At 34.4% G+C, this 23,626-nt stretch overlaps 1 long non-coding RNA gene across 1 annotated transcript; it reads right to left on the bottom strand.

Annotated features, from left to right (window-relative positions):
* Positions 1 to 15,941: 15,941 nt before the first annotated feature.
* LOC148618877 (uncharacterized) lies at positions 15,942 to 22,520 on the bottom strand. The gene is made up of 3 exons (XR_015921297.1): positions 22,311 to 22,520; positions 19,539 to 19,797; positions 15,942 to 17,490 (listed from the first exon to the last, which is right to left on the bottom strand). It is a non-coding gene; the product is annotated as an uncharacterized LOC148618877 (long non-coding RNA).
* Between the last annotated feature and the right edge of the window lie 1,106 nt (positions 22,521 to 23,626).

The following is a 23,626-nucleotide window of genomic DNA, read 5'->3' as shown; positions in this document are numbered from 1 at the left end:
AATTTGTTTTTTTATTTCAGCAAATTTTCATCGAATTAAAAATTCAAGAGTACTTAATGAATTAATAAAAGGGAAAATTGATCAGATATTTCGATTCTTAAAATTCATAATTAAAACAGCAATATTGGTCTATATAAACATTTTCTCGGACCGTTTAAACATATGAATGGGTTTAGGTATTACAGCTTCATGGATTATGATTAACTTGATAATATACGTTTTATATGCAATAGTATTTGGTAAGACAATATAATGATAATTATCTATCATTGCCAGTGTGAAAATTAAAACAATTACCTCCAGGCGAAGAATGTTCGTAGAAATATGTTCAATGTGGTGCGTTTACAGTCATGATATAAAAAAGTTCCATATTCAACGTTTTTGTTAGTTTTGCACTCTGTCGTCGCTTTAGAAATTAACGACTGGATTCATATAAAGAAATAAATAGGAAAATTCATGAAACTAGTAAAAATAAGTTTTGCTGTTCTTAAATAAAACTGCTTCACCATCTATCTGTTTTAACGTTCAAACACTTTTCTTGAAATGAGAACATCTATGGATCTTTTCAGATTGTATGTATATTCGGTACCAAAAATATGTGATTTGAAGAATTCAAAACTTTATACATGTATAACACAAATCATTATCTGAGTATTATGTTTTCTTATTAGAAACCTTCTTTTAAATTAGCATGAAATTATCTGAAGAATTTATATAATTTCTCAATTTAGATAATCGTCGAACATTCCATGTAACACCAAAACAAGAAATTTTCGCGAAAAGAAGTTTGAGAACCATATGTATGTCTACACATCTAAAACATTGCAAACTTTTTCAATGCAGAGTGTCCAGTTGTGTCCGCCTGGAGCATTTATAATGGAGAAGTATTGGAAAAACAGAATGTGTCTTTAGGATGGGATGCAGCCACTGCTGTGTGCAGGTCAAACCATAGCATAATCTCCTCTCCCCTGGACCCGGAAGTGCGGGACGCTATTGTTCTATTGGTACTGGATAACTCTCCCGTAACAGGTATGTAAAATTTTGACATTTCCATATTAACGAGCGAAAAAGAGAGGACTGTTTTTTCTGTTGATTTGCAAAACAAATATACCAAACTTTTGCAAAAAAAAGTATTTGGCCATGGACAGAAAATATGATTTCCAACTGCTTCAAAATGAAGATTTAAAAAAAAAAATAATTCGGCTGGTGGTTGACAAAAAAATCTCATTAAGGAAATGACATGTGCCTTTCATTAGTACGTTTAATTGGTCTCAGAACAAATAAAATTACAAGCCATAATCGGAACAAAAATGTCTAAGGATGTTAAAATGTCTAAGGATGTTCGCTGGTCTGTATAAGAATAACAAGGATTTCAAAGAGTTGTGAAACAGTTAAAGATCTTTCATGCAAGAACAACATAAGGAGAAAAATAGACGGGTCAGTGAACTCGTTTTTGAGATATCATCATTTGAAATTTTGACGGGAAAAGAATTTCTCTAGAGTATGTTTTATCTATTAAAACCACTAAAGAAATAACAAGGATTTCATTAAAAAAAAAATGTTTAAATAACATTTTAAAGTGTGTTTAATGAAAATATGAAAATAATAGTGGGATCACTGGGCAAAAAATAGTAATGCTATGAAATGGATAAAACCAGAGGAGTCAGAAAATCTGATAGAAAATGACGGAGCATAACCAGCGAACATCCTTAAGAACTGTCATCAAATTCATTTTTAAACGTTTTTATTTTATCGTTTAAGATATAACAAGGAAGAAGAATAACCCGGCGGTGAAAATGCGTCAATTTTATATTAGAGTAATGAAATTGATCATTTATTTAGACAAGAGCATATGCTCCAGAATGACAGAAAAAATGAAAAGGACAATAAATATCTTGATTTTTCACGTACTATACCCACTCACCCACCTACTCCATATAGCATTGACAAAATGTGTTACATGATAGGAACTGCAGTTAATTACTTTTCACAAAAAAGATAATATGTATTCTTCCACAACAGAGTAAATTCCCTGACAAATTACAGCGTATGGAGAGAATGCAATAGTAAAGTTAATGTAATGTTATTATTTTTTTTTCGGAAAACATAATAAGAAATTTATTCCGCAACTCAAGTTAAAGACGGGGATGGTAAATGTTTGTTGGCTTTCATCTAAAATTATATATTAGTTACTTTGGTACATTGTAATTACACCCGTATTCTGTTGTTGAATAAGTATAGCGGAACTAGTCGACTTAGCGTAGTCTCTAAACTTGGCATTTGTATACGAAATGAATACATGTATCGGCAAAAAAAAAACAACAACAACAACAAAAACCAAATAAACAAATCAAAACAAAACAAAACCAAAAAATACCGAAGCGCCAGCAGTGGGATAATTCAAATACGTCAAATTAAAAAAAAACATGACTTGAACATGAAAACAGGAAACAAAACGAGATACATACACAATGTTGCGAACCGAATACAATAGATTACACATTAAAACTGTAGATTAAGAAAACAAGACGTTACACTAAAAAACAAAAGCACTTGCAATATGAACTCCCACAAAAAACCGGGAGTGACATCGGATGCTCCGGAAGGGTAAGCATGTCCTGCTCCGCTAGCGGCATCCGTCATGTTGCAAATGAGGGCACACTTTACAGTTACAATAAAGCGCAGTTTCACACACCAAGTTACCCCCGTCAAATTTTGTAAAACTTAAAATTAAAAGTTGAAATTTGGTGAATATATTGTTTAAACGTTGTTCAGCATTTATACATAGACAGATGTAATAACAGGTGTATTTTTAATGAAGAATGGTATCCGGAACGTTTCAGTCCCCTGCCGTATTCGGTTCTCTCCCCAGCATCAGATAGCTGATTTTCATAATATCCTATTTCGCACGAACTTTTGGAACTAAAATTGTGAGAGAATGAATCGAAAAGGGTCTTATTATTTTTATCATTTTTCCACCTACTCCATGCATGCTTCATCCTGTGGTAGTGTCTAAGTGCCTGATATTTTATAAAACATAGTATTTGGCTGTTAGTTTTGAAAAGGCACCCCTGATTTGTACTAAAACTCAGTAATATATTTTTTTTCCAGAATATTACCATGGCTACTGGATTTTATAACAATAATCACTAAATTACTTATAATGACTTGAACCTACACACATCAAGGATTTAAAAAAATATGCACTTTTTATGACAAAACACTAGAAATTTCTGTGCGGACTGCGTGAAAACAGCTTTATTTCAACAAAATGAGACCAAAATTTCAGAAATGACCTATCTGTATTGTACTACCTGAGTATAATCCTGTAATAGTCTAGCAACAATAATGCAGCTCCCCGACACGAGTCACAGAAAGGTCCCGTCAAAAACAAATCACTCCAGGGCGAAAACATTCAGAAACATTTCACATGGAACGAACAGTTAAAATCTCAAACTTTCAGTTGTATTGATAATTTAGAGTGCAAAAGGGTGCGATGGTGAATGTTCCTATGGCCCGCACTATCTCCTAAGGTTAATTTGTGAAACATATCATTTTTACTTTTGTAATTATTCTTCTTTATTTTATCCTATAATCATCCGCGAGTGTTTCGGAATGGCTAAATTAACTTGGCATAAAAATAGGGCACTATTTAAAGTTGTTCAAGTTCATATTAAAAGAAAAAATCGCAGATAGTTGATAATTGCTTAAAAATAGTACACCACAGGGGCATTCAATCCACTATATTCAAAATAAACATTCAAAAATGACGGCCTGTCAATAAGTAAAATAAACTAAATTCAAATCAAATAACCATAGAAAATGTTAAATGAAAACATTATACGGTATTAGTTACAATTATATGGGTTTTATTGCGAACAACGATGTTAAGCATGTTAATATTTTAAAAATCATATTTTGTGTAAGCCACACGTTTGTGTTATCCATCCTTAACTAAACGTGGGTCAAAACAATGTTCCATTAATGTCTCAATGGATCTCAATTAACATGATCTTTACTCTGCCTATTAAATGATCCTTTTAAAAGCAAAAAAAAAATGAAAATCGAAAGAAATTTGCAAACTAAACAAATATTCCATTATCGAACACACCACTAAGCATTAATATTAAAAGTGATTTCTGTTTCTAATCTGGTTTGTTCATTTGTCTAACCTGCTTATCCAAAATGGTTTTTGTTCGTGTACTTACAATCCGTTGTTTCAAAGCTGTATTAAGTGTTTTGTTCTTTTGTCTCCATTTACCACCCCCACCCCCCATTTTAAGACCAATGTACTAGTTACATCCTACTTTTTAGTTAGATATACATTGCATTACGCGTTGTTTGGCAAGTAAATGAAAAATTGCATTATAAAAGTGTTATCTGTGTGGAAACTTATACTCGATTAAATCATTTAATGATGGAATTATTTGATTTTTTGTAGACACAACAAAATAACAAATAAAAACAAACAAAAACAAACAAAATGACCGACTTGTAATGGGCTGATCAAGAAATTTATACAAGGGTTGTCTCCGATCCTGAGAGTAATTAAAGGAGGATCATTCTCTTTTCTATGCCCACGTTTTAAAAAATTGTTAACCTATTTTCTATTCAAAAATGTTGATACGAGATATAGATCTGCCCTTTAAAAAATCATGCCAACGGACTTCTGTGTCGCATGGGAAAGTTCTTATTTTTAGATAAACATTTTCATACTCCCAATTAACGAGTGATTTCAATCTCCATAACACTCCGGATCCTGTAATCCCATTGCTTTAAAAATTCGTAATTTCCACCCACTGTTGTCAATTTTAAATAAACCCTTTCTGTGGAAAAGGCATAGAATAAAAGCAATTAAGGAAGATCATACAGACATATATATTTCAATGAACTAAAACAGTTTAAAATGATGTAAACACTGTGTGTTTAAATTATCTTAAAAGATTTTTGACATTAAATTTTAGGTAAAATTACAAACAATAATTGTATAAAGCCTCTTTTAAGGGGCGATAAGTGGCGGAAAATATTCTATAGAATATCATTTTTTAAATATTACTAGAAAGAAAAAAAAAGTTTAGAAACTCCCGATTTTCCTTTTGAAATATCAAATAATGTTAGTTAGATGTTCTTTATGTAAAATAAGAAGAAACTCTGTCTACCATTTTTTTCATAGTTTGCGGGACAGTGAAATTCCCTCTTTATTAAGGCTCAGTTAACTCGAAATCAAGTTCGGTGACTTATGTTTTTTTTTATATAAAAATGATTCCTGCATTCAAAATGATGCAAATGTCGTACACAAGTCTTTAGTATAACAATCTTTGATATTGGGAGTACTTTTATTTTAGCTCCAGAAGTTACTTACTGGTCGGGGTTCAAGAGGAACACACTACCAAACGAGTGGATTGGGGATCACTATCTTGCATTTAACACAACATTTAAATGGAAGAGTGGTTATACCGGTGAAGAGGTAGGGGATTGTTTGGCAATGGAGGTGATGCCTTTTGGTATAACATACTACCCGGCAGATTGCGCAGTTACACTGCAGTTTATATGCCATAAATTTCAAGGTATTCATTATTCCAATAGAGAAAAACCTTTTTTGTTGTAATTTTGTACTTTCTAGTGCTCAGTACAGTCAGTACAGTACCTTTGTACTTTCTAGTGCTCAGTACAGTCAGTACAGTACCTTTGCCTTAATATTAAGTGATCAATTTTTAATAATTTCCATCAATTTCGTGCGCGTATAAATGAATAGTTGTTCATATGATAGCAGGTTTTGTAAAGTATCAGTTGTGCCTGTTTTTGTGCTATTCTCTTTTGGTCTCTCTATCAAAGACAATGATTGTGATTTACCGTCTATGTACTGGATTCCTAAACTCAACAAAAATCCATACAAACAACGTTACATAGCTGGATCTGCAAAATGTACCACCAAACCTCTTTCAAAACTTTTAACTTCTATACTCACAGCTGTCAAAGAGGGTCTCCAGTCTTACCACAGCACTTGTTCCTCCCGTAGTAGTATTTATTCAATGTAGATCCTAAAAAATTCGAAAGATCTTTTGGAGACTATCAATTCAAGATTATTTTCAGAATATATAATAGCATTAAAACCTATGATTTTTCAGTACTGTATATTTCTATTCCCCATACTCAGTAAAAATCCCGACTCAAAAACATTGTACATCTTTGTTTCTCCAAAGAAGATGGTATAGCTAGACACAAATATATAGTTCTTGGAAGAGATTCCTCATACTTTGTAAAAATAATTCCGAATCACCTACCAAATATACAGAAGAATATGTTTTCAAAATGCTGGAATTCTTGATCGGCAACATATTTGTCCAGTGTGGTGGACGCGTTTTTCAACAAACGGTCGGCATTCCAATGGGAACAACTTTTCCTTCTCTACTTGCTGACCTATTCCTTCCCTCTTATGACGCTGACTTTATAGCTGATCTGATCCGAAAGAATGAATATCATATAGCTAGATCCTTTAATCTCAGTTTCCGCTATATAAATGCCGTGTTTTTAACCAATCCTAGTTTCCGGGATTGGATACATCGCATCTACCTCCAAAAACTTGGAATAAAGGATACTACATACACTGTGAAGTCAGCCTCATATCTTGACCTTCACTTAGAGATCGATGGTAAAGGAAAACTATTGACCAAACTTTACAACAAACGTGATGACTTTCAGAATTGTCAACTTTCCTTTCATCTGTGGCACCATCCGTTCAGCATCTGTGTATGGAGTTTTCATATCACAACTCATACGTTATGCCATGGCTTGCCGTCATTACGCAGACTTTTTGTATCGCGCTAGACTTCTTACAATTAGGCTTCTAGAACAGGGTTATGTCGCTACAAGATTGAAGTCATCACTATAGAAGTGTTATCGTCGTCACCATGAACTCATGGATTGTTACGGTGTGTCCATCTGCACCACGAAAACTGATTTGTTCAACGTGTCATAGTTTTCCTTAAACTTTCCTCTTTTGTCTACCCCGGACTTGACTTTTTATGAGCAACTCGGCGGGCGTTTCTAGAGAAGCAGAGGATGCTTACCCTATTGGTGCATCTGATCAATGCTCCCAGTTATTAGTGGAGTCCGAGTTGCTCATTTACTTTTGTTACTTTGTATTGTTTTAGTTACTTTATGTTCTTTGTTGTGTTTGTCAGTTTTCCCTGTCTGGTCTTTGTCCCTGGATTATATTCTTTCGATTTCCGCTAGAATCTTGGTTTCCTTGATTACTATTTTACCAAACACATGGGCTTACTCCCACTTTCAAATATGCAGCCTGGCTACATATTTGATACTGGGAACAAGCCCCTGTGAACAAAATACCACATATAAATTGAATAATGAAATATGCATATATATTAAACGATGCAAGGAAGAACAATTATTTTTCTAACGTACAAACTCTATAAGAATATTTTAGTGGAACTATATAGTCAACAGTTAAATGGATCGATCTTGTTACAGCAACATATCCAACAAAGCAGATGTCTCAAACTTTACTTAAACCGCCTGTGCCATTTGGCGAGTTTGATGTGCAGGACGAGGCAGACTGTATCCGCACATGTGCTCTTGACCTAAACTGTAATGGTTACTATTATGAGCCCCCTTGGACGTGCCATACATACAACGATGCCAGTTTTTCTGGTGGAACTATTTCTACACCGGCCTCTCCTCTTTCTACTGAGACAGCATTCTGTCCATTGGAATGCTATATACTTGATTGTCAATGTAACGAAACTGTTTGTGAATTAAACGACTGTAACTTACCTGGACAAGCACCTAACTGTACATTTACCAACTGCTTGAATGTTTCATTATGTGAGGCGTTTTCAAATAGTACTTGCGTGCTAAACGGCTCCAATGTGTTCATCAACTGTGAAGGATGTTTAGGGATAGAAACTACTACAGAGTCAATCACGATAACAACTCCAACTCCAACTCCAACTAACTATTCCTACACTGAAATAAATGGTAAATATCATTCAAACATCCCAAACTTAGCTGTCCAGAATTTATCAACGTTTTTAATTGTATCTGATTGCTATTTTTTGTTTTCTTTCCGTTTTATATGGATGCTATTTAAAGTTCGACGCCACAACTCATTCTCGCTTCTCTTTTAGTAAATTCTTCTTTTAGCTATTAACTTTTAAAACGTATATCCTCATTGAATAATATTCAGTAACGCTGTTCTATCACAAACGTTGCAAACTATTGTCCAGTAAATGAATATTAGGTAGACAGTTACTTCCTATATAGCTTAGCCCATTTGGGATAAAATACTTGTTACTGTAGATAAACCGAAAACTATTGTATTTCCCAACTTTCAGGATGTGTTAGTCTATACACCCAAGATTATGGCTTCGTGTATCCCGGAAACTCAACTTTTAACTCGACAAGAAGAATGCGATGCTTTGGGGACTACGAATCGCCCTTGTCTTTGAATGATACTTTGGTGTGTGACTTCGACAGACGGTGGAGCCTTGTTCCAGTTTGTATAGATGGCGGTAAGTACTTACTTTCCATGTCTATGTGCAGAAAATGAGTGATAATATATACTCTTACAGATAATTAAATATTTCTCCTTAGGGGTCGAAGTAGTTAAATCATTTTTTAACCCTCGAGTTTAGATCAATACTTGACTAAAGAAGTATAGCAATATATGATAGCCTGTAATTAAAATGTTTTAAATAAAGCTCACATATAAGGCATGGATGGCCCCTTCAACCATCAAACCTTAGATCTCTTAAGTTTGTGTTTTACTCAAGGTTTTCAGACATTTCCGCAGTCATAATGGTAAAGGAAAAAAGCAATGCCATTTATATTATATTCATATTAAAAGTTCAAGCATGTTATAAGAAAAACCGGAAGTGTGCGTACACATTTTCTACCAGCCTCAAAGAATAAATTGTAACACCATAGTAGCGTTCTTCTTCCACTGTAGCCCCAGGCTGTCCTCCAGGTTGGTATGAATACAGAGGAAGTTGTTACCAAGTAAGGGATGTACCAGTAACATGGTTTGACCAAACATGTGATGTCGACAATGCTTTTAGCCTGCATATACAGACTGCTAAAGAAGCTGATTTCATTGACAAATTGCTCTATTATCATCAGGGTGGGAGTTTCTGGACAGGTGGTAGCAATATCAATGTACGACTGGTTAGTATATCAACATTCGAATGGTTGAAGTTTTATATTGTTACTAACTGACTGATTCTGTATTAATTCGAGATTGGTTGTATTGATCCCGTGGCCCTGAGGACAGAGGGTCAATAAAGTTGATCGAGAACCAGCGTGAGGTTAATACAGAATCAGCTAGTTCGTAACACTTTAATCACAAATCCAAGCAGTCCGTACACCTGGTCCGTATGTCCAGTCCGTATGGAATTCCACATTGTCTCTTTTGGGAAGCTGTATTGCCATGTGTATAGTTGATCTGTTGATTGCAATATAAAGTTAATTTTATCTCCTTTGACGTAATCTCAGTTGAATGTCATCAAACAGTCCAAACTTTAACTGAAGCCCATCTTCTGTTCTGCCATAAATTCCATAATTATGGTACCAAACTGATTCAAACCATTCAGTTTCATCAAATTTGTAATAAGTTCCAAGTTTTTCCTAGTGACATCATCAACAAATCTTACATTGTTAAGTTCTTTCTTTCCCTCATCACACTTCTTTTACTATTGACCAAACTTTACGACAAACGTGATGACTTTTCATTCAGAATTGTCAACTTTCCTTTCATCTGTGGCAACATCCCTTCGGCTCCTGTGTATGGAGTGTTCATATCACAACTCATACGTTATGCCAGAGCTTGCAGAAACTACGCAGACTTTTTGTATCGCGCTAGAACTCTAACAAGTAGGCTTCTGGAACAGGCTTATGTTGCTACAAGATTGAAGTCATCACTACAGAGGTTTTATGGTCGTCATAATGAACTCGTGGATCGTTATGGTGTATCCATCAGCACCATGAAAACTGATTTATTCAACGGGTCATAGTTATCCTTTCCTCGTTTGTCTACCCCGGACTTGACTTTTTATGAGCAACTCGGCGGGTGTTTCTAGAAAAGCAGAGGACGCTTACCCTACCGGTGCACCTGGTCCATGCTCCCAGTTTTTAGTGGAGTCCGAGTTGCTCATTTACTTTTGTTACTTTGTATGTATGATTTGAGTTACTTTATGTTCTTTGTTGTGTATGTCTGTTTTCCATGTCTGGTCTTTGTCCTTGGATTACATTCTTTTGATTACCGCTATAACCTTGGTTCCCTTGATTACTCTTTTAGCATCACTATTAAAAAGTTTTACTATAACAGGTTTTGGTCCTGGTTTCAAAAAATGGTTAGCGTTAGAAAGTTTTAAAAATCTATTTCATGAGTACAATATTTCATGATGTTCTGTCCATCGCGAAAATAGCGAAAATTAGAACACTGCAAAAATTAGTTCGTTTACAGTAAGTTGCTCTGGTAGTAGATAGGATTGTCAGCCTTTTTGTTGTCATGGTTCTTCTACATGATGATCCTTTCCAAAGGGCCGAGTTTCCTGGTATATTTCTTATTGGTGTTTCTGTAATCCATAGGATTTTACTAGACTGGGTGATTTACCCGTACTTAACACCAACCAGGAGAGCCAGTGATTTGTGCTCGAGTTTTTCGTTCCCTAGAATGGCTGAATGCCACAGTTCATGAAGCCATTCTACCCAGGTTTTATATCAGAGATTTCCTTGTAGATAAATTGCCTCTATAGGATAACGACCTTCGTCTGGCTGTAATTTAACCCATAGCTCAGGCAAAGGTAGTTGAGTGCTAGGGCATGTCCACTAGTTGGTGGGCTTACACATTGCGTCACTGGGGTCCTTGCCACTCTGCGGCCCCTTTCAGTTCAGTCTGAGATACTAGATCCCAGTTTACCGCGGGAAGGCATTGGACAAGTCTTGTAGAGGCTTTGTACTGGCAGGGCTAGATTTATGTGTAAGCTACTTTCCCTTAACACCTACAAGTAGGCTAGCCAGCAGCAACAGTAGATTTACAATTTTGATCCATGCCACATTAGACATATGTTACTACTATGTGATGTACCATCACCAACACAGCCAAATTCTGACAATTTAGCTAAAAAGTTCAGCATAAAGAGATCTATCTGTGGTCAAATTTTCATGCAAATCTGTTCAACCATGTTGGAGTTTTTGCCCTTTTTTGACATGTTATTACCTTATAAAAGTTCTCAGAAACTGCTGGACAGAATTTAATGAAAATTGATATGATTGTTCCTTAGGTATGAGTGTTAGGAATTCTTATCCAAGAAAAAACATGGTGGCTTTTACATAATTAGAATGTTGCCTATCGAACCAGGTTAGCGATTCAGGCTCTTTTCAGCTTCTAGTTCTTATCAATGCTGTCTGACACAGGGATAATTTTCTTTTTATTTCATGGTGAAAGTTTTTTGCTCCTTTTTAATAATGACCCGATGGGACTGTAGCTACTGTTGTGGGTTTGATTGGGTTGTGTTTCCACATCCTTGCCTTTTTCCTTTAACTGCTAAATGTTCTCTCAACTTCAAAAAATGGTGTTGTAAATAATATGTTTTATTTTTATACAACTGCAAATAATTGAGGTCATATATTGGTATCAGGACAAGAATTTGAGCAAAATGAAATTATACCACAGGATACCAAACCACATTGGTGTTATGACTCGAATCCTATGTGAATTAGCACCAAAAATGGGACCGGAAATGAGCATTTTACTAGTGTTTGAATAATAACTTTACTTTTAGTAAATGAATCTCTTGAAATTGAACCACACGTTGACATATCTCAGAAAAGAAAAGCTGGTTATGATTTTGAGGGTTGTGACTTCAGTCATTTGGGGGTAAGGGCCGAAAAGGGACCACTTCAAATTTAGTAAAATTCTTATCCTGTGTCATATATTTAATTTCAATGAAAAATTTACAGCTATATAAAACTTACTGCTTATCTCAGCCATTTCATATGATGACAAATTGTTAACATACGTATGCAATATCCTTGGGAGTCTTTTCAGACTTTATCTATACATACAGAAATTTGCATGTGGCTTTTCATATAACCCCTGCTCTTGGAGTTATATAAAATGCACTGTAGAATTAAAAATTAAGGGAGATAACTCCCCAAATGACACTAAAATATAATAGATTGATTGATTGATTGTTGGGGTTTAACGTCTGAGCAGCAATATTTCAGCTATATTCAGACGATGAACATGAAATGGATGGTAAAATGAACATGAAATGATGAAATGAAAAAAAGGGATGGGACACAAGGGTAATAGGGTCGACAAATTTTGATTGACAAAGGGAGGGATGGGTAAGGTCGGGCAATTTAGCCTCCTGTGGCGGAGCGCAAAGGTTCCTACTCCTATCGAATACCACAGCAGGGTTCTTTAACGTGTGAGGAGCGTGGCATCTTTCCCAACACGGTGCACCACTATGGTTTGCGGTCAGGTTTTCCGTATTATAGCCTGACAACTCCAGCATGTTACACGCCAGGGGTACCCCATTCCACCACCTGGGACACACATCCCAGTTGCTCTGTGGGCAGAGCGCCTAGCCCCCGGCTAGGTTTCTGATCACTATTTAGTCGCCTTTTATGACACGCTTAGCGCTTCTGCAGGCCTATTCTTTTGACACCCGGACTTGCACGGGGCTAAAATTTAATAGAAAGTGTTGGATTTTTAATGTGGATTATCTCCTAAGAGCAGACAGGTTGGAATGAATAATTATAAGTTTCATAATATAGACCTATAAAGCAACTACATAACAAAAATAAAAATGTGTAGCCTTTTTTTGATGTGTATTACATACTACAGAATTTTCATGATTCTTAAGAAGACTGTTACTTAATTATTGATATGTATAATTGCCTATAATTTTGTTGGTTGGGAGTGAGTAGTCTTTGCCTCCAGCTTTAGTCCTTTAAATGTGCTACACTTATATGTTTGATTGTGAATACCTTTTTTCATTTAAATTAAATACAATAATACTGGAAATGGTAATAAAAAAAATATAGGAACAAATTTAGGTTCATGCTTTTAAGGGCATGCAAGTATTTAAATTGGTGTAAAAAAAAACTTTTGGCACTAGAGTAGGCCCACTCTGCATTGCCCCCAATACATTGAGGACACAAAATATATATAGCCCTCTGACAAATTGCAATCAATCCAACTGTGTTTAAGTTGTAACATTTTAATACCGTGAAATATTTAATATTTTAGCCAGAACTATTTTATTGGAACTACAATCATGATGAAATGGAGTACCAAAACTTTGAATTTGGTGTCAACGAGTTCCCGGAGTCATCTTGTGTCTCCTTGTTATATACCAATGCCTCATACTACTACCAAGCTGAGGATTGTTTGACCTTGAAACCATTTGTTTGTAAGAAAGGCCGTAAGTATATTACGTCTAGAAAAGTAGGATAGAATAAAACAAATTTTAAATTGTATTCTGTCTAAATTAAGGCAGTAAATGTCCACTTAGAAATATTATTTATTATTACATGTATTATTATTATTATTATTATTATTATTTATTAATTATCTTATGTATTAAGATATCTTTAAATTTTCTAGAAACAATTAGTTTTTCAAGGATATTTCCTTTTCTCTGGTAGTATTCAAATCGATGAGTATAAAGAGCTCCTCATTAGCTTTGTTAATAAGTATCAGTCCATATAAAATTCAGGCACTGACTATGGTGGAGGTGAATCATTGTGTACAATAACCCAACAAACAAATGAGGTTTTATTAGTCTAAATGTGCTACATTTTGACCTAGCAATAGTCTTTTCTCTATTTAGATATGTATTTTTGAGAAAATTATACATTAATCTTCAACTAAAATAAACAAATTCAAACCAAATAAAGAACACTAACACTTACAAAGTGTCAATTTCTTACACAATCTGAACAAACACCATGTGACTAACTAGACCAGTTTTGTGGTCCTTAAACATTACTGAATTAGAAATAGAAGTGTATTTGATGGATGCATGAATCACCAGTCTGATTTTTATCAAGTCTGCTACTTAAAACCACACAAGACCGTAGGTATGTATTTGTGCTGTTGCATCAGCTATAACCTTAATATACCGTTATCTTGGAGCCATCCTTGATTTCTTCTGTCATAATCAATTGTGTTTCATGGATGGAGAGGTATTTTTCCATCAATGACTAATTTTGATCCTCTTGTATTACTACTTTGTAGGTGTGTTGATAGGTGGTAATACCTGTCATTATGATAGTTGGTGTATTGGTAGAGGTACTTGTAGTAATTCAGGGAAATGTGTCTGTTCTGACCTGAAGTTGTATGGAGCTGAAACTGATGACCCAGGAGCCTTTTGTGGAAATAGTATGGAATTATTTTTTTGTTTCACAATAAACTGAGACCAATATATACATATTCAGCCATAAGGGGCACACATTATATCATAATCATATATATGTTTATGTAAAGCATGCTAAAAATAGAAAAGCATGATAATTTACATGTGTTAATCATAAGATTTATGTATGATTCTCATATGTAAATTTTGCTCTTTTTCTACACTTGATAATCATATTTAAATGGAAAATATGGTTGTAACTGGTACACAGGAAAAAATTGCACAATGCGTTTAACACATGTAAAACAAACGTTTTACATATGTATTTTACATGCGTAAAACGCATGTTTAGTACCTTCATGTGAAACGCATTTGGACATACATGCGCATTACGCATGTATTACATATGTAATACGCATGGTATGAACAACGCATGTACGAAATATGTATGTATTACACATGTATTTTCAGTTTTTACATAGGGTAGGAAAAAAATAGAAAACAAAATATTGGCTTTCCATGTGTTTCTTTCCATATCTGAGGTTTGGATGACATTTTTTTCCTTGCATACTGTATATATATATATATACATGTAAAGATGCACTTCCGCCAATAGTCAAGTTAATCATCAGCAATAAGCGTGTATTCTGTCAAGAGAAAGCACTGCAATATTGGCTTTTTATGAGTTTTCACAGTTTTAATTGTGTGTGCAAGCCTATTCCTTTAGTGGACAGAAGAAAATGATTTCAGACCTTGTATTTGACGCAATGTGGCAAATGATAAACTAGACATATTTTGATAAAACTCATAAACAGAATACCTATGGTTCAAATGGACTAGACTCATAAACAGAATACCTATGGTTCAAATGGACTAGATGTTTAATATGAATAGTCTAAAGCCTTAAGTTGAACTGTCCCCCTTTCTAATCATCCAACAGTAGTTTATTCTTTCATGAACATCAACATATAATGGCCAACCTTTCTAAAATTCATCAAAATCTAATGAGTAATTTAGGAGTCACGCTACATATTTCAACTGTAAAACCCAGATTATCTGTCTTTCGTTTCTTCTGACAATATTTATATTCCTTTAGGCATAATGAAATATCATGCCTAAACTTTCTATAAAGTTTCATTAAAATGTCATTAAAGGTTTTTGGAGAAGTCATGCTTACAAGAAAAGTTGACAGACTAGTGGAAGGACAAGCAAACAGACAGATCTATAGAGTGGTTCCTATACAACCAAAACTTTCTATGTATTGGTATAAAAATGAGGCCTGATTCATAATACTTTTGAATATTTTCTTTATCTTTCTTATCTACCTGCAAATCAAATAGCGTTGGAAGTGCTGGAAATTCCTTCAAGAGAAAAATGTTTAAATACATGTAAGTGACTTTACAAAGTTAAAATACATGTACACTGAATTTAATGTGTTACTGAAGTTTAGTTGATGGGTACATGTACCTTCTACTTTACATGTATATAGGACCTGATGATGTTTTAAAATTTGTGTTTACTATTGGACTGAGTTACATGGTGACATACATGTATTAAATCAAAGGCTCTATATCAATACTAAGTAAAAGTTGTTTTTATTTTTCAAATTTATTTTAAATCAAAGTACTCAAGTACTGCATGAATTAATATCAAATGAGAATCATACACTTAACATCACAACTACATTAAATAAAGAATAGCTAAATGGAAAGTCTAGTACAAGGTAGAAAGTGAACGACTTGTCATAATGTCTTAGATTTTCCCACTCATTTATTTTTTATCATCCAGGTTATAATGTCCTTAAATAGAAATGACCACTGCAACCTATCAATAAATAAACTTAACATATCTGAAATTCAGATCTAAGTTTAGAAAACTGCGGCTCCCAATTTAGACCAGAAAGCAAAATAATCTGCAAATCTATACATGTACATGTTGGTAAATTGTATAAAACAAAGTTACTTTTATACATTCCTCATTAGAAAGATGGAACAAAAATCCATATACAATACATGTATTAATCCCATGTAACTCAAACTTGTGACTGTCAATAGAATTATCATCTATGGAGAGTGTCATATAACAGGTATTACTAACTTCTTAACTCTGGCAATTTAACCATGTCAATTCCAATCTGATCCCACCTCATCATTATACAGATTTGTTGCCATCATTTTGGATATTGGTTTCCACACTCTTTAAACCAATTTGTGTGAAAAGTCAAGATGAAGAAAAACGATCATTTCTTCCACTACCGTTTGTCAACAAAGGTATAGATGCAATTAATTTGGCTAACATCTTCCATCACAAAAACGTTTCCAACAAAATTCCTCCATATTTCAAAGACAAATCCATACCAATTATTTCATATTCCTATATTTCACCCATTGCATCCAAAATTTTCAAGTATAAAAGGCTATTGCAGAACCTCGAGATTGAGGACTTCAAGGCTAAACCATCTGACTGTTCTTGCAAAAACTCTCCATTCAAATATGGTCCTTCTGGTTACGTCGTTAAAGGAGATTTAACCATCATCGAAAACGAATCTCTGCGTAATATCCTCTCTTAAGGTCCCAAGTACCATGAACCACGTTCCATAAATTGGAATTATTACTTTAAAGTTCTTATGGATGCCGTCGAGGACTATGCAAGAAAATGGATAAAACAAGAACAAGAAGATATTGATTCTTTGTCAGAGTGGTTAAAGGCCGTGAGGTCTTTAATCTTGAAACGAATGAAAGTTTTAAGTAGTTCAATGAGTGCCAAGGCTACATCGGTCTTCAAAGACCCCGATGTAGCAAAAACATTGTCTAGTATACATGACAAATATATTGTCGTACCAGCAGACAAAGCCCAAAACAACATTGTTTTTGTCTGCAAAACGTTTTACATCCAATGTTTATTATCAGAGGTAGACGTAGAAAATAATAGCAGTGGCAGACCTATACTGCTACCACACTCTCCAAAGAAGAGCTTGTGGAAAACCATAAATCTGTGCTATTCTCTTTTGGTCTCTCTACCAAGGACGATGATTGTGATTTACCGTCTATGTACTGGATTCCTAAACTCCACAAGAATCCATACAAACAACGTTTCATAGCTGGATCTGCAAAATGTACCACCAAACCTCTTTCAAAACTTTTAACTTCTATACTCACAACTGTCAAAGAGGGTCTACAGTCCTACCACAATACTTGTTACTCCCGCAGTGGTATTTATTCAATGTGGATCCTGAAAAATTCGAAAGATCTTTTGGAGACAATCAGTTCAAGACTATTATCTGAATATAACAGCATTAAAACCTATGATTTTTCAACACTGTATACTTCTATTCCCCATACTCAGTTAAAATGCCGACTTAAAAACATTATACATATTTGTTTTTCCAAAAAAGATGGTACACCTAGAGACAAGTATATAGTTCTTGGTAGAGATTCCTCATACTTTGTAAGAAATAATTCCAAATCATCTTCCAAATATACAGAGGAAGATTTTTACAAAATGCAGGAATTTTTAATCGACTACATATTTGTCCAGTGTGGTGGACGTGTTTTTCAATAAACGGTCGGCATTCCAATGGGAACAAATTGTGCTCCTTTACTTGCTGTCCTTTTCCTTCACTCTTATGAGGCTGAGTTTAAGGCTCACTGTTTTGCACACCAAGTTACTCCGGTCAAATTTTGTAAAACTTAAAATTAAAAGTTGAAATTTGGTAGATATATTGTTAAAATGTAGATAAGCATTTATACATAGACAGGTGTAATATATGTTATGGTAAACAGGTGTAATTTAAATGAAGAATGGTATCCGGAACGTTTCATTCCCCTGCCTTATTAGGTTCTCTCCTCAGCATCAGATGGCTGATTTACAAAATACCTTATTTCGCACGAACTTTTGGAACTAAAATTGTGAGAGAATGAATGGAAAAGAGTCGTATTATTTTTATCCTTTTTCCACCTTCCCCATGCATGCTTTCATCCTGTGGTAGTGTCTAAGTGCCTGATATTTCATAAAACATAGTAATTGGCTGTTAGTTTTGGAAAGGCACCCCTGAGTTGTACTAAAACTCAGTAATATTTTTTGCAGTATGTTACCATGGCTACTGGATTTTAAAATAATAATCACTAAATTACTTATATATGACTTGAACCTCCACACACCAAGGATTTCAAAAATATGCACTTTTTTATGACAAAACACTCGAAATTTCTGTGCGGACTGCCTCGAAACAGCTTTATTTCAACATAATGAGACCAAATTTTCTGAAATGACCTAACTGTATTGTACTACCTTATAGCTGATCTGATCCGAAAGAAAGAATATCGTTTAGCTAGATCCTTTAATCTCAGTTTCCGCTATATAGATGACGTATTATCTTTAAACAATCCTAATTTCGGGGATTTGATATACCGCATCTATCACAAAGAACTTGAGATAAAGGATACTACATACACTGTAAAGTCAGCCTCATATCTTGACCTACACTTAGAAATCGATGGTAAAGGAAAACTATTGACCAAACTTTACGACAAACGTGATGACTTTTCATTCAAAATTCCCTTCAGCACCTGCGTATGGAGTGTTCATATCACAACTCATACGTTATGCCAGAGCTTGCCGAAACTACGCAGACTTTTTTGTATCGCGCTAGAACTCTAACAAATAGGCTTCTGGAACAGGCTTATGTTGTAAAAAGACTGAAGTCATCACTACAGAAGTTTTATGGTCGTCATCATGAACTCGTGGATCGGTATGGTGTATCCATCAGCACCATGATAACTGATTTATTCAACGGGTCATAGTTATCCTTTCCTCGTTTGTCTACCCCGGACTTGACTTTCATGAGCAACTCGGCGGGTGTTTCTAGAAAAGCAGAGGACGCTAACCCTACCGGTGCACCTGGTCCATGCTCCTAGTTTTGAGTGGAGTCCGAGTTGCTCATTTGCTTTTGTGACTTTGTATGTATGATTTTAGTTAGTTTATGTTCTTTGTTGTGCATGTCTGTTTTCCATGTCTGGTCTTTGTCCCTGGATTACATTCTCTGATTACCGCTATAACCTTGATTCCCTTGATTACTCCTCCATAACTATGTACATTTGTGCATATGCATATACTTTCAGTCGGCGTTGTCGTGCGACCAGCCACTTTACTTACGTAATTATTTACTATTGCCTTAACCCATTTTAGTATTCATGGTACTGTTAGTTTTTGGTTCATGGTGATTATGTCGACTTTGATGAAGTTTTGGTACCAGGAGAAACTGTATTCACATTACAGGAAGTTGAAACAGTAAACACTATTTCAAATGCTATAACTGCAGGTACTGCTCTCTAAAGAGTTGCTTTGTTGTTGGCATGACTTTTCCCATCACTAGAATATTCACATAACACATATATCTGTTTGACATCATTCCCTGCAAAAGAAGATCATAACTAGAACCATGTAGAAATCAAAGTGCCTGGAGCACTAAAGGTTTTGATTCTTATTAAAATTTGTAACAAGTACTAAATCTCAAACATTACAGCCTGTCACATGTTAATGAAATGATGCCTGGACTGAGGCTAGATTATAATGCCTACAGAGGTTGAACAAATTTATGGTTCTAAGGAGATTCTCAAAATTATAATCACAATCCTTGCAAAATAGAGACTTTTGTACCATGATAGACTTTTTGTAAATGAGATGTTAGAATGTAATGTTTTTACTAGTAGATATTTAGTAAAAACTACTAAGAAATTATTTTATTAGAAAGAAAACATATTAATGCACAATTCAGGTTTTAAACCCAAAGTTTTGGCTTAGTATCCTACAACTGAAATTTGTGTAGTCAATTTTTATAGCTCCTTAAAATCAAAGTACCCCACATAAAATTATTTTAGGAGTCATTGGCAAGTAGGCTCCTGCTAATTTCAAACCCTAGGTCATTATTTATGCAGTACACAGTTCATCAAATTATATTTATGTAAACAGGCATTTTTGTCTATTTTATCAGAATTTCTGAAGATTTGGTGAGTCCACATATGGGCATGCATTACTAATTTTAATAAGCAGGTGCACCACAAGCACATGATACGCCCGTAATCTTGTGAAAAAAACATTAGAAATGTTGTTGGAATAACATAGGGTTGCACAGGATGTCATGCTAAGCATATCCTGACTCATTCCTTATTCCTACTCTTTTATATAAAATACACACAAAAATTGCTAACAATATGTTTTATATGATACCAAATTGAAGCAATAATTCTGATTTAAGGAGCAAAGTCAATAAATAAATTGATAATTTCAAAGTAATATAAAACAGATAAAAACGTTGATAAAAGAGAGAGACACAAATTGTTACAACATGATTCAGTATTCATGGTATAATACTTCTCAAAATTAAATTCCCCATATTGGTTCTTTCTAAGAGCTATCAACCAATAAATGTATGGGAGGGTTGCAAGGAGTTTTTGGTGACCCAATCACCAATACATATTTTTTAAAGATTTCTTCTCATTTGGCAAGAAATGTTAACCCCCCTTTTTCACAACAAAACCCAATGAAAATTTCAATAACTCAAAAACTTAAATGCAAATTATCACAAAAAAAATATATACAAGTCTTCAAATTAATGTAACTAACAAGTGTGTAAAGTTTTATGCAATAATCATAAATAGTTTTTGAGATACGGTGCAACATGTGAAAAATTATGACAGATCAGGTATAATGCAACCGTTTGGAACACACTTGAGACTGACCTGGTACTTTATCAAAAATACATTAAGGATAATAAAAGAACAGCGTTCCAATGTCCCCCGCGAAAAAAAAAGTGAGGAAAACTTGAAATTCACTGAAGTTTTCTATGTCCAAGGGCCATAACTTCCGTAAAAATCATTCAACTGTAACCAAAGTCGAACTTAATCTGTAACTTCTCATAGTAAGACTACATACAAAATTTAATGCGTCGTGGGGGACAATCAATTGAAAAGAGTGAAGGTTACAGACCATCAATTCAACCAATGAGCATTTGGAACGTACGCAAAAATAGTCCTACGCAGAAATTACCCCTGTTCCTCATAGTGCTGTGAAAAAAGTTCTTATCTTATTTTAAAAATTTAAACAGTTTCTGAAAGGAAAAACATTTCTGTACATTTTATAGGTGCATTTTGCTTCTTGTGATGTGAAGCCTAATCTCCATAATGATTTTTAAATATACCCCTATCTTGTGAAAACACTGGGATTTCCCATGCTATTTATAGACCCTTCACTTCCGGTGACCAGTACTGCACTGCAAGTCTGCTAACCGTACATGCCATTCTGAGGATTGTGAGCTGACATATGTAGAATCATGCTGATATATAGTCCTCTGCAGGTTAAAGTTAAGGTAAAATCCAGAGAAGCCATTGAATATTGTGAAATTAGCATAGAAGCCTATGGAAAGTGGAATTAGTGGTTTTTAGCCTGAATACCCAAATAATGATCACGAGTACAGAAGAATGCCTAGATTTAACGAATGTGTAGAAATTGTTCTGTGATCGAGTTAAAATTTAATGCGTTCTTGGTACAAGTAATTACATTTTACTTTTTAATAACCACTTGAAATCCTATTTATTACGTAGATTTTCACCATTATTCTTTGCTCTTTTCAACATAAATTTTCAACTTTTTGAATGGCAGATTGATATCTATGTTGTGACATTTTTGCGGGATGAAGTCCAAGAGTGAAACTACCGAATTTACTTTCAGTTGTGAATTAATGATATTTTTTTTACACTGGAAATGTTCGGTATATCACTGCTATCTATATAAAAACCCAGTTTATTACCCTAAAGATAATTAACACACACAAATGTACCATCAGGGAAAATGTCGAGTAAGACAAAGCATTTAGATGTACCAGTGAATTGTATTATACTGTACATGATAATTTATGTAAGTACTTACCTTGAAAACATTCTCTGCATGTGCACTTTGTACAATATAGAAACCATCTAAAACTCTCCCGATGTTCTAGGGTCTTACACAGTAGTATTAGTCTGTGTTAATGCCACTTATGACTACATGTAAATTCTACCTAACTGCTGATCTAGTCATCTTTACTCCATCTTTTTCCTAACAAAACAAGAAAACCACAAAGTATCATATCCAAACAGTGGCGTACACAATACATGTACATTGATTTATAAATGTTTTCAACATTCTTACTGGCTTATTATACATGTTTTCCAGATCACAGCTCACTAAATATTGTAGTTTTTCATGATGTTACATGTACATGTACTAAAGTATAATATACTGACTAGTAAACCAGTACATTCATTCCGCAATAAATTAGCTGTCTTTGTAAGAATCATGCAAAATCTGAAAAATATGATATACCCCAAAAAAGGCTTCATATTTTTATTTTTGTAATTAAGTTGTTTTATGGGTCTTTACTATGAAATGTGTTATTATTCATTCAAATCTGCCTGCTCTTAGGAGATAATCAACATTGAAAATCCAATAGATTCTATTGTATTTGAGTGTCATCTACAGAGTTGTCTCCCTTAATTTTGAAATACACAGTTCATTCAATGTCATTTTTATCTCCTATGAACACAGGTTATATGAAAAATTGAATGTTTCTTTCTGTATACTAGATGGCAATTCAAACAAAATATCAAAAATAAATGGACCAGTGGGTTCATTAGACATGTGCCAATGATTCTATAAGGGTCCAGAGCCCAGCGGACCATGTACATATTCGTACGGTATATTTCACGCATATGAACCACCAAAACTGGACTTAGCACCACTGGGCGTGTGAACAAAACGAATAGTCCAATTGATATATAAGGTCCATTTCACATGTGTCATGGTTTCCATAAGTGTCCGAAGTAAAACATACTTCCTAATGAAGAGATTGAGTTACGTTTTTGAGTGAAATAAATTGATTGTTTGGTGCACCATGCCAAGCTGTTAGTTCACTCTATCATAGTTTGCCTTTTGTCTTTCGTCTACCCGGGACGTGAAATTTAAGAGAAACTCGGCTAGTATTTCTAGAAAAGCATAGGACACTTACCCTATCGCAGCACCTGGCCCATACTTCAGTTTTTTAGTATATATAACCCGGGTTGCTATTTCACTTCTGTTAATTTGTAATTGTTATTTTGGTCATTTCTTGTTAATAAAATATTGCACTTTGATCATTGACAAGTAGCAACATCCCTTTACCGACTGCATATTGAGTTTTCATATCACACCTCATACGCGTTATGCCA

Source organism: Perna viridis, chromosome 4 (genome assembly GCF_037379345.1).
Source record: "Perna viridis isolate PV_CMFRI_1.1 ecotype Kerala chromosome 4, ASM3737934v1, whole genome shotgun sequence".
Classification (NCBI taxonomy): domain Eukaryota; kingdom Metazoa; phylum Mollusca; class Bivalvia; order Mytilida; family Mytilidae; genus Perna; species Perna viridis.
The sequence above is the reverse complement of the archived record's forward strand: the minus strand, read 5'-3'. Positions and strand labels throughout refer to the sequence as shown.